Consider the following 13,364-nt stretch of genomic DNA (forward strand, 5'->3'; position numbering starts at 1 on the left):
TTACTATTATTATTATTATTGCCTGGTGCGCATGCCTAGGGTGCATTAGGAAGACTGGGTGCCATCTGTGCATGTGCAGAGTGTACCCCCCTCGCCCCTGACCAAGCCCCACTGCCTGTGCATCGGAAGTGCTCCAGTGCAAAGTGTGCCCCCCCACCACCCATGAGCCCCACTCCAAGGTGGGGCGCGCATTTGGCCCCAGGGCTGGCACTTGGCAATGCCAGGCTCACCTGCCCTCCCTTCCCTTGACTGCAGGCAGGATGTCGGGGCCTGATCCTGCAAGGACAAGAGCACAATCATCTCTTTCCCAGGTGCAGGTGGGGCCTGGCCACACCTGGTCCCAGCAGCCCCTAAGAGAGAAGCAAAGGCTACTTAAAGCTTGGAGGGGGGATATGCTCCTGTTCCTTCCACCTGCTTGGTTTTATTTCCTAGGCTCACAGCTTCCGTTGGCACCATGCCCGAGGAGACACCGCTGCTGGAGGGCAGCCGTTCGGCCCTCTTGATGGCCACAGAGGAGTCCACGCTCCACTCTGTCCTGATGGGTGAGTCGCTGCCTCTTCCCTTCCCAAATTTGCCAATTGTCGAGTTGGAAGGGCCCCCCAGCGGTCATCCAGCCCACCCCCTGTGATGCGTCTGTGAGAAGTGACCATCATGCGAGGTCCTTCTCCCTGGACCCTGCTCCCCGCTGTGAACGGAGAAATCTGAGGGCCCCCTTGGACAAAAAACAAGGACCCCAGCCAGGAATACCAGAGCAAAACAGCAGCCAGTCGGCTTGGTCTTGATTGAAGACCCTCGAGACAGGACTCCCACCTGCCACCAGGTGGAACAAGATGGAAGCCCCATACTGTTGTAAACAAAAATCTGCCCTTTTCCCCTTATGGGGTATCCAAGAGCCCATATAGAGTCCTTACGTAGGTTCTCTATTGGTAGTAGAAGATAACAGAGGCCAACCAGAGAATATTGAGAAGCAAAGCAGCTAGTAAGCCGGATCTTTATTGAACTGTTGCAACAGGGTCCTCACTCCCCACATGCAGGAGGGAGGAGGAACCCAGAACAATGGCGTGCAAGGCCTTATAAAGACTTTTGAAATTGCCACCCTGTAGATCAAGACCACCCCCAGAAACATCATGCCTACATCGCAGAAGGGGCGGTCTACAGCAGAAATCTGAGTGCCTTGTTTACCTCCTGTCTGGCAGGTTACCTGTTAAATGCTCACTTGATTGGATACCCCGGGGAGCCTGGCCAGTCTTTTGCAATGATAAATACTTAGTTCCTGAGCCAGGTCACAGGCTCACGCTATTCATACACAGACATACCCTTAAGACAGGATTTGTGAGGAAAGAGACAATGGGGAGGTTTTCCACTTTGACCTTGCAGAGAAAACATTTGCTCAGTTTGGGAATCAAAATGGTTCCAGGTCGGTCTTCCTGTGCTGATCTATGTATGTGCTTGGTTGGTACACTTATGAACATTTAACATATACCTAAGACCTCAGAATTCCTATCACAACTCCCACCTGCCACCAAGTGGAACAAGATGGAAGCCCCAAACAAAACAGAACCCAAACTTTGATTGGCTGCTAAAGACATCGTTTACCTGGCGATACTGCAACCAATCCATCATTAAATCTCTTATTTCAGATTTTTTTTCTTCCTTTCAGTTCTGGTGAAGATCCTGTTCGCTGCCCCGATCATTGCCGGGATCGTTGTAGGTGAGTCCGGAAAAATAATGTGCAATGCTTTCCTTGCGCAGAGACTCGATCTCTGTCTGCCTGTCAGTCTCTGCGCCTGTGGATTAATAATAATAAATAATAAATAATTTTATTTATACCCCACCCTCCCCAGGCAAGACCAGGCTCAGGGCGGCTAACACCAGATATAAAAGCAACTGATTGAAGCACAGCTTTAAAAACAAAATTAAAATACAACATTAAAATGCATTAACCTGGATTAACCTGCTAATGCATTGCTACTGACTAGACCAATGATTCCCCAAGGTTTTTTTGAGTCCTTGCCTCCCCTTAGTTCTAGAAACTCACCCCAACATCCCCAAACCATGCGCACAAAAGCATCATTCAGAATAGCTGCTTGCACGACCCACTAAAGGAAGGCGATATTAACCCGATCCGATTCAGCAAGAGAGCATTGCAGGGCAAGGGAATTTGCAGCACAAAGCGTTTATACCTAATTGCTCACAGTCCTGGGGTCGTGGGTTTGAGTCCTGCCTTGGGCAAAAGATTCCTGCATTGCAGGCGCAGGTTGGGCTAGATGACCCCTGGGTTCCCTTCCAGTTCTGCAGTTCGACGGTTTGGCCACTCTCTCCCTGGAGAAGCCAGGCTTGGAGATTTCCTTGTTTGGGGAACAGGCTGCTTTTAAAGAAAGGGCTGGTGCTGTGCTGTTTTTATTGTCATTATCTGTTTAAACAGATTTTGTGCACAGGTGTAGAGATATTTCTACCAGTGTTTAATGCTGGGTTCTTTCTACGGTTCGTATTCTTTTTCCACAACATGCACATACCTTCCCCTGCCGCAGATGTGCAGCAACTAATTCGTCAGGAAATCAGCAGCTATCTTGCAATCTGTGACAGCTCAGAACTGCAAGTACAGATGCAACCGAAGGAAATGCGATAAGGAAATGCAGTCTTGAAAGCGATAAGAGCAGAAAAACCTTGAGCTCAAAGCGAGGGAAGTGTTTCGCACCCAGCTCCAGCCCAGCTCAGGGAAGCTCTGGGCAGTGGCTGGTGTTGTTAAGAGGCTCATCCAGAAACACTTGCTGTCCTGGGCTTGAGGCCTGGTTTGTGGCCAGACTAGGGAGGGAGCCCATGTGGACATCTAGTCCAACCCCCTGAAATAAAGGAATCCCAACTGAAAAAATCCCTGATCGGTGGCTGTTCAGCTAGTTGGTTGGGGTTTTGCGTGTGGCCTGCATAGCTCTCCCCCAACTCTGATTATTTGGCAAACATCCTGGAGCCGGGTGCGAGTCTTCCTCCTCCTGCTGCTGCCATGATAGGATTGTATTTGCTTTATTTATGCTCAAGATGGGATACGAGGTTCTCTACCCTCCTCTTTTAATCCCCACAACCACCCTGCGACCACTACCCCAATGTCACACAAAGCGAGCTATGTGATTGAGCAGAGAGATTCGAACCCTGGTCTCTCCCAGGTCCTAGTCAGGGGCTCCAACCACTAAGCCACGCTGCCTCTTGGGGCTGCTGTTTGGGGCAGGGCGCCTCCTTCTGGCTCCCCACCCTGGCAATGGGCTGCACCCGAAGGGCAGTCAGCAGCTGTGATTCCTTGCACTGTGGGGGGTCTCCTAACTTTGAGCACTGGGAAACAGCAGTGGCAGTGGGGGAGTCCGCATCTGCGGCCAGGAGGAAAAATAATAATAATAATAATTTGTTATTTATACCCCGCCTTTCCCGGTTCAAAAACCCAGGCCCAGGGTGGCTAACAACAAATTTAAAACACTTCATTATAAAAGCAGCATAAAATACAGTATAAAAACATGAATAACTATAAAATTCAAAAATCAAAAATTAATTAGATAATCCCCAGGGCCAGCTGGTTGAATTGGTCCTACTTGGGCCAGCAAGGAGACCAGGGGAGAATTAGCTGTGGGGTCTCAGAGCAGGTGAGGGAAGGGAAGGGAAATAAAAAATCAGGCTGAATTCAAATTAGAGGCCAGACGGAATAGCTCTGTCTTACAGGCCCGACGGAAGGAGGTTAAATCCTGTCTCCTGGGACAGAGCATTCCACCAGGTCGGAGCCACCACTGAGAAGGCCCTGGCCCTGGGGGAGGACAGTCTGACTTCCTTAGGGCCCTCCAAACTATGGTTCTTCATGGACCTTAAGGTCCTCTGCGGGGCAGACCAGGAGAGGCCGTCCCGTAGGGGGAAGAGTCCGGGGTTCCCGGGTGCTGAGCCTCTCCCGCTGTGCCTCCACCTGCAGGAGCAGTCTACCTGGGCCAGTGCCCCCAGCAGCCTCTCATCCCCATCTACCTGATCGTCCTGAGTGCGGTCGTCCTCCTGCTGCTGCTGCTCAGCTGCCTGCCCTGTGGAGATGGCACAGACCGACCCAACCCCTGGGCACAGCGCTTCCGGGCCGCCTGCTGCCTCTTCCTTTGCGTCTGGTTCCTGGCAGGTGAGTCTCCCCACCTGCCTCTTCCCCACACACCTGGCGGGAACTGCTGCCCGGCAGAAGGGGGTGTTTATGAGGTGGAAGTCGGAGGAGGTGTGTGGGGGCTGGCCTGGCACCCCTCCGGGCGGAAACCTACCCTTTCCCCCTAAAAGGGTGCCCGGGGCTTTCCATCACTAAGCAGAGGTCTGCCGGGATGCCTAAGCTGCGATTCCCGCATCCTGGAGGGTTGGGATGGATGGCCTTTGGGTGCCCCTTCTCCCACGAGCCATTCAAAACAGGGGTCCTCAGAACTGGGGTTCAGAAGGGGGTTCAATGAAACTCCCACAAATGAATTGTGAGTTTGCCTCAGATGGGCAGGCAGGAGATGCAGGTCAGCAACGGGACTCCTCCCCATCCCTTGTTCACCCCCCAACAAAATCTCCAGGGTTCGAGGGGGAGAGGCAGGGAAACGCCCTCTTTTTCCGCTGTAATAAACGAAAATCTGCCCTTATGGGGGACACAAGGGCCCTTAGAGAGTCCTTTGCAGGTTCTCCATCGGGAGGAGGAAAGAACAGAGGCCAAGCAGAGAATATTGAGAAGCAAAGCAGCTAGTAAGCCTGATCTTTATTGAACTGTTGCAACAGGGTGCTCCCCTCTCACGCAGGAAAGGAGGAGGACCCCGAACCAAGGTGTGCCCACCCTTATATAGACATTTTAAATTGCCCACCCTGGAGTCCAAGACCACCCCCGGAAACATCATACCTACATCACAGAAAAGGTGGTCTACAACAGAAATCTGAGTGCGTTGTTTACCTCCTGTCTGGCAGGTTACCTGTTTATGCTCACTTGATTGGATTGCCTGGGGAGCCTGGCCAGTCTTTTGTCATGACAAATACTCAGTTCCTGAGCCAGGTCACAGGCTCACACCCTATTCATATCTTAAATGTGCCCTTAAGACAGGATTTGTGAAGGAAAAGGCAATGGGGAGGCTTTTCCATTTTCCTTCGACCTTGCAGAGAAATCGTTTGGTCAGTTTGGGGGTCAAAATTGTTTCAGGCCTTTTTTCTGTGCTGCTTCAGACATGTGGTTTGTATATTTATGTACGTGTTTGCTTGGTACACTTATGATATATATATATTATATATATAAAACACCTTAATTTTTTTATTTCACCCATAAAAGGGAGCCCAAGGCTTTCCATTGCTCCTACCCTGGAGGTTTCTAAGCAGAGGTCTCACTGGGATGCCTAAGCTGCGATTCCCACATCCTGGAGGGTTGGGCTGGATGGCCTCTGGGTGCCCCTTCTGACTCCATGAACCATTCAAAACAGGGGTCTTCAGAAGGAGGTTCGATGGAACTCCTGCAAATGAATTGTGGGTTTGCCTCGGATGGGCAGGCAGGCGGGTGCTTCCCTGCCTGAAAGGGGAGCAAGGGGCATCGACTTGGTGCCAACGTACTTGCAGATTCCTGGGCTGGGGGGGGCAGCACTGCAGAAAAGCGTCTCGGGAAGAGCTGCAGGTCAGAGGCGGGACCCCTACTCCTCCCCACCCAAGTCCCTTGTTTGCCCCCCAACAAAATCTCCCAGGGGGGTAGGTCTAGATGTCCCTTGGGTGTCCCTCTACAATTCTGGGATTTGCATGGAGGCCTGTGCCCTTGAGCCGGGTGCCTGTCTGAGCCTGCCCCCTCCCCACTTTAACCCTGCCCCCCGTTCTCCCAACAGGCAACGTGTGGGTCTACACCATCTACCCCCCCAACTACGACCCGGCCGGCCACCCCGCCTTCTGCCAGCGCACCGTCTTCCTCTTTGCCTTCGCCGTCACCACCGCCGTCTACGTGGTCCTGGCCGTGGCGCTGCTCTTTGCCCTCTGCGTCCTCCTGGGCCTCTTCATTTTCGACGCCGTCCGGCCGCGCGGGGGGTGTGGCACCTGGCAGGGCCCTTGACAGCCCTTGGGGTGGGGGGGGGGGTCTTTCTTTGGGGGTGTACGTTTTTTGCTATTAAAGCTGCCGTTGCATAATTTCCTCCTTCTCTTGCCCTCTGGGGGAGGGAGGGGGCCAAGGCAGCTCAGCAATGCCCTCCACTCCAGGAACTACCCAGGCAGGCAGCCATGGCACAGGTGTGTTTTTCAGAGGGGGGGTTACAGACTGGTTCGCGCCAGACCCCAACTAGAATCTGGTCTGGACGCCACGGTTTAAGGAGATTGACAAGCTGGAATGGGAGGGTGACTGAGATGATGATCAAGGGTCTGGAAGCCAAGCCTGATGAGGAACGGTTGAAGGAGTTGGGGATATTTAGCCTGGAAAAGAGGAGAGACTGAGAGGAGATCAGAGAGCCATCTTCAAATATCTCAAGGGCTGTCCCACGGAAGAGAGAACATGTTGCTTCCCAAAAGCAAGGAAGGACTGGACTCTGATTAATAAAATACACATGAGGCTTGACCAGCAAGACTCTGGGAGGAAGTGCATATCGCCAGCCCCTCGTCCAGGCTGTTTTATTAACAAAAGAACCCTTTACAGTGTTCATAAGAAACAATCAGATTTCCTCTGAGCATTGTTAACGGAGAAATCCGAGGGCTCCCTTGGACAAAAACAAAGACACCAACCAGGATAACTTGGAGCAAAACAGCAGCCTGAAGGCTTGGCCTTTATTGAACTGTTGCAAGAGGGTGCTCCCCTCACTTGCAGGAGAGAGGAGGGACCCAGAAGAATAGTGTGCAAGGTCTTATAAAAACTTTTGACATTGCCACCCTGTAGATCAAGCCCACCCCCAGAAACATCATACATACATCACAGAAGGGGTGTAACCTAAGACCACCCCTCAGATACATACATCACAGAAAGGAGGGCTTAAGGGAGGGGTGGTGGTGGTAACCTGAGGGTCCTGTCACCTGGCTGGTTCCCCCTCTCCCCCTCCCCATGAGTACTTTCCAGGAGACAAAGGGGAGTTGGCAGTTTCCTGCCCCCAGAGGGAAGAGCTGATCATTGTCCTTTGTTCCAGTCCGTGCTGAATCTGTTAAGTTGGGGGCGAACATATCAGACGACACAGCGATTCTTCCAAAGCAGCTCTTTATTTGTAAGCTGGAACAGAACAGAACTGAAGGCCTCAGTCAGCCTGCTTATATAGAGCTCCAGAACAATGTAACTGTTGCCATTTTCTAAAACTATCCAATCACTGAACGTCACCTTTCGATCCTTCATTTGCATACAAACTATCCAATCACTGAATGTCACTTTCGATCCTTCATTTGCATACAAACTATCCAATCACTGAACGTCACTTTCGATCCTTCATTTGCATAACTATTGTGCTTGGAAACGTACTGGGAGCCAATGCAGATATTTCAGGACCGGTGTTATATGTTCTCGGCAGCCGCTCCCAGTCCCCAGTCTAGCTGCCGCATTCTGGATTAGTTGTAGTTTCCAGGTCCCCTTCAAAGGTAGCCCCACATAGAGCGCATTGCAGTAGTCCAAGCAGGAGATAACCAGAGCATGCACCACTCTGGCCAGACAGTCCAGGGGCAGGGAGGGTCTCATCCTGCGTCCCAGGTGGAGCTGGTCCTTGAGTACAAGCCCGATTACACTTAAAGGGGGTCAGTTTGGCTTTAGGTCTCTGGCTTCGCTCCTTTCAGGGTGTGTGACAAAGGCCTCTGGGCATGCTGAGAGGGACTCTGCTTTTAAGAACTTTTCAATACATGCGGAGAGCATTTTGCTCAGGACCCTTCTCTTTCCCCAGCGAAATGCAGAGCTTGCCAGCAAAACTCCATAAAGGGAGCCCACTGACTGAATTCCTATATTAGATGCTATAAGGTATGAGTAATTCACAACAGACCACTTCATTTATTAGTGAAATGTTTCTTTTATGTTTAGGAAATACAACCAGACAGCTGTCGCTATTCGATGTATCATTCTTTTTACTGTAGCAGGAACCCCCCCCCACCCCAATCATTCAGTTTGTACAAACTTCACACACACTCACACTCACACACTACATACGCCACATTTCTGTTATAAATTCATAGAAAATCAACCATACATCGGATTTGCACTGTTCCATTTTATTTTACTCCATATGACAAGAACTAACAAAGGGGGGTGACTTAGTCCTGGTCAGCCATTATCCCTTCACTGTCTCAGCACATACACAGAAGCCCTGCCCATGCCAACCCTGATGATCCCAGACAGAAGACAATCAAGATCACAAAGAACTTGCATATGGGAGTGGATTCAGCATGGACTGAAACAAAGGACACTGATCAGATCTTCCCTCTGGGGGCAGGAAACTGCAAACTCCCCTTTGTCTCCTGGAAGTGACTCAGGGGGAGGGGGAAGGGAGGAACCAGCCAGGTGACAAGACACTCAGGTTACCACCAACTCCTCCCACAACCCCTCCTTTCTGTAATGTATGCATGATGTTTCTGGGGGTGGGCTAGACCTAGAGGAGGGGAATTTCAAAAGTTTTTATAAGACCTTGCACACTATTCTTCTTGGTCTTTCCTCTCTCTTGCAAATGAGGGGAACACCCTGTTGCAACAGTTCAATAAAGGCCAAGCCTACAGGCTGCTGTTTTGCTCCAAGTTATCCTGGTTGGTGTCTTTGTTTTGTCCAAGGGAGCCCTCGGATTTTTCCTGTAATATTACTAAGGTGCAGGAAGAAAATAGAGAAAGCATGTTGGTGTCAGTGGATGTGAAAAATAAGCCTGTTTGGCTGACTTTGGTTAAACAGAGCATACACACAAGATATTCCCTTTAGGCTTTCCCCATTTCCGTCCTCCTTGCGGAGGAATATTTGAGGTCAATTTGGGAGAGTCGAAATGGCTTCAAGATTGCTCTCCTGTACTATTTCACACAATTGGTTTATATACTTATGTATGTCTTTGCCTGAAATCAGCCCTGAGTGCTCCCTGGAAGGACAGATCCTGAAGCTGAGACTCCAAGACTTTGGCCACCTCAGGAGAAGAGAAGACTCCCTGGAAAAGACCCTGATGTTGGGAAAGATTGAGGGCAGAAGGAGAAGGGGACGACGGAGGACGAGATGGTGGGACAGTGTTCTCGAAGGGACTAGCATGAGGGAGGCAGTGGAAGACAGGAGGGCCTGGCGTGCTCTAGTCCAGGGGGGCACGAAGCGTCGGACACGACTAAGCGATTAAACAACAACAACAACATGTCTTTGCCTTGTATGTTTATGAGTGATACGGAAGGAGGGGGGGTATCTTCCCTCATCCTTCCGCCGGTCACCAAAGGGTCCGAGGCGATGACCTTGAGGGCACCCAGCTTTGCCCTCACCCCTCAGCCCTCACATTGTTACACAAGCACCACACTCTACCCCTAGCCTCATAAATAAAGTGGTTTTCTCTCTATATATATGGGCGAAATAAGCCCTGCTCTTTTCCTTAAGCCTCCCTCTCGCTCCATTTCTAACGTGGGTAGACCGTATCTGTCAGAGCTGCCTCCAGGTCCCAGCTCACAGAGGACCAACGCTAGCCGGTAGTAATGTACAAAAGTCTTTATTGAGGTTCAGTTTCCATTTACAAGCCGCAGCGTGCAGCCCTACGTCTAGACGCTAGATCGGCGAAGCCCCGTCTGAGTCTCCACCCCCTGTACACCGGTTTAAGACTCTAGCCTTACTCCACCTTTTCCGTTGCTCCTTTCTCCTCCGGGTCCTTCTGCCCCCCGGTGTCTCCTCCTTCCTGGACTCTTCTGACGCTGACCCCCCTGACTCCTGTCCCTCCTTTCGGCGGGCTTTAGGACCTGGCTCCCTATCCGGGCTACCCACTGTGCCGCTTGCCTGTACATTTGAACTTGGCGCGCGCGCCCAGCTTCCGACCTTCCTCTCGACCATTTCCTCTCTCTCGGATGAAGGCGTGGCCAATCCTGACTCATCTCCTCCCGCTGGCGGTGAGCAGCCTGATCCCGATACCTGGGACTCCTCCCCCCTACTGCTCTTTGGTGGGGAAGCTGGTCCCGATTTCCAGCTGCTGCTCTCTGAGTCCCCTCTGGCCCCTTCTTCCTGGGGTGTCCCCCTTGCCCTGACCCTGGGAGCCCCTTTCTGTGAGTCTTCCGATTCGCTGGAAAGACTCAGAGACCTCGGACCACTGTCATCGCTTACGTTTCCTTCGGATTCCTCCCCCTCGCTCTCCGTTTCCTCCCTTTCCTGTGCCTCTGCTCCTGAGCCCCTGACATCCATCCCCCCCTCGAAGCCCCCCTTCCCCCCTCCCCTCCTTCAGGTGTGGGTACTGGGCGCTCCATCGTTGTGGGGGTGAGTGCCGGATACAGTTCGTCTCCCGTGGCGTGCATCCAGCTGGATAAGTCCAGATCGTCCTCCATGTTCTCGTCGACATCGATCTCCTCTGCTTCCATCTCTTTGCCTCCGTGCTCGAACCCAAGGTCCTCTCCCAACGCGTCCATGTCCGTCTCTCCCCCGGTCTCCTCGGGGGATGTTGCCTGCCCGGGACCCTCCAACCACTTCCTGCGCCACTGCTCCTCCGGTCGACCGTCCCACCAATAAGAGCGGTCTGAGGCAAATCCTGAGGGCGATCCCTCCGGGGAACTTGTGTCTATTGCCAGTTCCTCGTCCGAGGAGAACCCCTGGAACGTGCTGGCTGAAAGTGTGGGTGTGAAAAGATATTCGTCGAAATAATCTGCCGGCATAGGTCTGTGTGGGAAGAGTGCGTGGAACTCGTCCTTGAGGTAGTGCTCCTCCACCTCATAGTACGGCACCCAGCTGTTGGCGCTTGCCGGGGTACCTTCCCTGGCGAGGAGATACTCAACCCCCTCTTCCCCCCATCTCGAGTCTAAAATCTCTGTGACCTCGTTGATGGGCTCCCCCCTTGGCGACCCCCTTTCTGTGGGCGTTTCCCTGAGCGGGTCTGGTGCCTTCCTTGGCTCCTGAAATCTGTGAGGTGCCTTGTAGGGCGTGAGCACTGATCTATGAAAGACCGGGTGCATTCTGGATCCCTCCGGAAGTGTCAACCGGAAGGCCACTGGATTGACCTGTGCCTCGACTTGGTAAGGCCCTAGCTGCTTATGTCCGAGCTTCTTCTTCGCTAACGATCTGGCCGGCACTGCCTGAGCTGCTAACCAAACCCAGTCTCCCACCTGTATGTTTTCCCCTGCCCTTCTGTGTTTGTCAGCCTGCAGTTTGTATGCGTGCTTTGCTAGTTCTAACTGCCTTCGGAGCTGTTCGTGGACCTCCTGCAACTCTGACGCGAAGGCGTCCGCTGCCTGTGGCTCCCCCTCCCCCACTCTCTCTAATCCCGGGAAGGTTCTGGGATGCCTCCCATTGTTGGCGAAGAACGGTGTCACCCCCGTGGACACGTGCTTCGTGTTGTTGTATGCAAACTCGGCGAGCGGCAGGTAGTCCACCCATGTCGCAGGCTGCTGGTTCGCGTAGCATCTTAGGTACTGCTGCATGATGGCGTTGACCCGCTCCGCTTGCCCGTTGGTCTGCGGGTGTCTCGCCGATGCTAGGTTGATCTTGACGTTCAGGATGCCCATCAGCTTCTGCCAGAAGTTCGAGATGAACTGGCGCCCCCGGTCGGACAGGATAGACCGTGGTAGACCGTGAACCTTGAACACGTGGTCTATGAACAATTTGGCGTTGGTACCATGCCAACGCTGGGCTGTGCCTGTGCAGCCAACTCATGCCCAATACTACAGGCGTGTCCGACAGTTGGGTGACATTGAAGCTGATGACTTCCCGGTGATTGCCAATCTGCATCACCATCGGCGGCGTTTGCTTCACCACCTGCCCCCCCAGCAATTCCCTGCCATCCACCGTGACAACCTTCAGGGGCAGCGTGGCTGGCAGGAGCGCTATGCTGTGTTGCTTAATGAAATCCAGTCCTATAAAGTCTGCGTTACTACCAGAGTCAATGGTAATGGGCACTTCCATTGTGAGTCCATTGGGTAACTGGAGCGATGCAGTGAGTTGCACCACTGGTTTGGGCGGGAGAGGGTCTGTGGGCTGCAAAATTTCTGGGGACTGCTTCACTGACTTGTCTGGCTGGGCCCCAGTGCCTCTGATTCCAGCCGGACTTGGTCGTTTCCCTGCTGTGGTTCTCTCTGCTGAGCTGCTTCTGTTACTGTTGCGGAGGCTGCAGTGTGCTTGTGGAGCCTCTGGGGACACTCTTTCGCCATGTGCTGAGCACTGTCGCAGATGTAGCACTTCCTGTTCCCTCTAGGAGGCTTCGCTTTGACTGCTCCCGGTGTTAGGGCTCTGGTTGCTGACTGAGCCCTGGCGCCTCCAATCTCCATTGGTTCTTCTCCCCCTCCCTGCGGAGGTGCGGATTGCGTACGCGCTGCATCCCTGGGAAAGAGGGGAGGTGCTCTCGCTGGCGTGCGTCCCCAACGCCCTTCTTCTTTGCCCCAGGGACGCTCTTCCAGCAGCACCCCAATCGTCAGTGCCCTCTGAACAACTTCCTGAGTGCTTTGGGGTCTCTCCCCCCTTGCAATCTCGTCTTTCACAGCTCCATTCAGCCCTTCCCAGAAAAGGTCTCTGACTGCAGCTGAATCTTTCTCCCATCCCAGCGCATTCACCAACGCAAAAAAGCGGGAATGATACTGCCTTACAGTGGCTCTCCCTTGTTTCAGTCCATGTATCTCTTTTCTGGCTATATCAATGTCTATTGTTGATAAAAAACACGAATCCATCGCTTTAATGAAGGCATCCGCACTTCGGAGATCCGGATCCTTATCTCTCCACAGATTGCGCAGCCACGCTTTAGCTTCTCCATGCAAATGAGATAATATAAATCCCACCCTCTCCTGCTCATCTCTAAAGTCTTTATCCAGCAATTGCAGCGCAAACATCACGTCTGCTCGGAAGTTAGGGTACTGCTGCAAATTCCCATCAAAATGAGACACAAGGCTGGCTCCTCTCTTCCCCAGCCCAATCCCCTCTGGTTTGGGGGGGGGGTGCCCCTGCTTAGTAAGCACGTCCAACCTGGCTTGGAGATCCTTGCATGCAGCAGCTGCTTCGTCTTCCCTCTTCCTAGATGCGAGTATCTCCTGGTTGAGTCGCGTCACTGCATTTTGCAGGGCTGCCATTTGCTGTTCGGTAGTCATCTTTCCTTGCTTTTGTGAGCTCGCGAAGCACCAATCTTCGCCCCTCGCTGCGTCCACTCACTTGCGAGGTTCTTGGTGAAAAATGGAGACAGGGCTTACTGTCAGAGCTGCCTCCAGGTCCCAGCTCACAGAGGACCAACGCTAGCCGGTAGTAATGTGCAAAAGTCTTTATTGAGGTTCAGTTTCCATTT

General features: G+C 52.6%; 1 pseudogene across 1 annotated transcript; it reads left to right on the top strand.

Moving 5' to 3' along the window:
• Positions 1 to 207: 207 nt before the first annotated feature.
• On the top strand, positions 208 to 6,055 carry LOC309355838 (annotated as a pseudogene). The gene is made up of 4 exons (XR_014173362.1): positions 208 to 542; positions 1,661 to 1,711; positions 3,947 to 4,138; positions 5,835 to 6,055. The product of XR_014173362.1 is annotated as an uncharacterized misc_RNA (transcript).
• The last annotated feature ends 7,309 nt before the right edge of the window (positions 6,056 to 13,364 follow it).

This window comes from Podarcis melisellensis, assembly GCF_964234715.1.
Source record: "Podarcis melisellensis genome assembly, chromosome: 13".
Classification (NCBI taxonomy): domain Eukaryota; kingdom Metazoa; phylum Chordata; class Lepidosauria; order Squamata; family Lacertidae; genus Podarcis; species Podarcis melisellensis.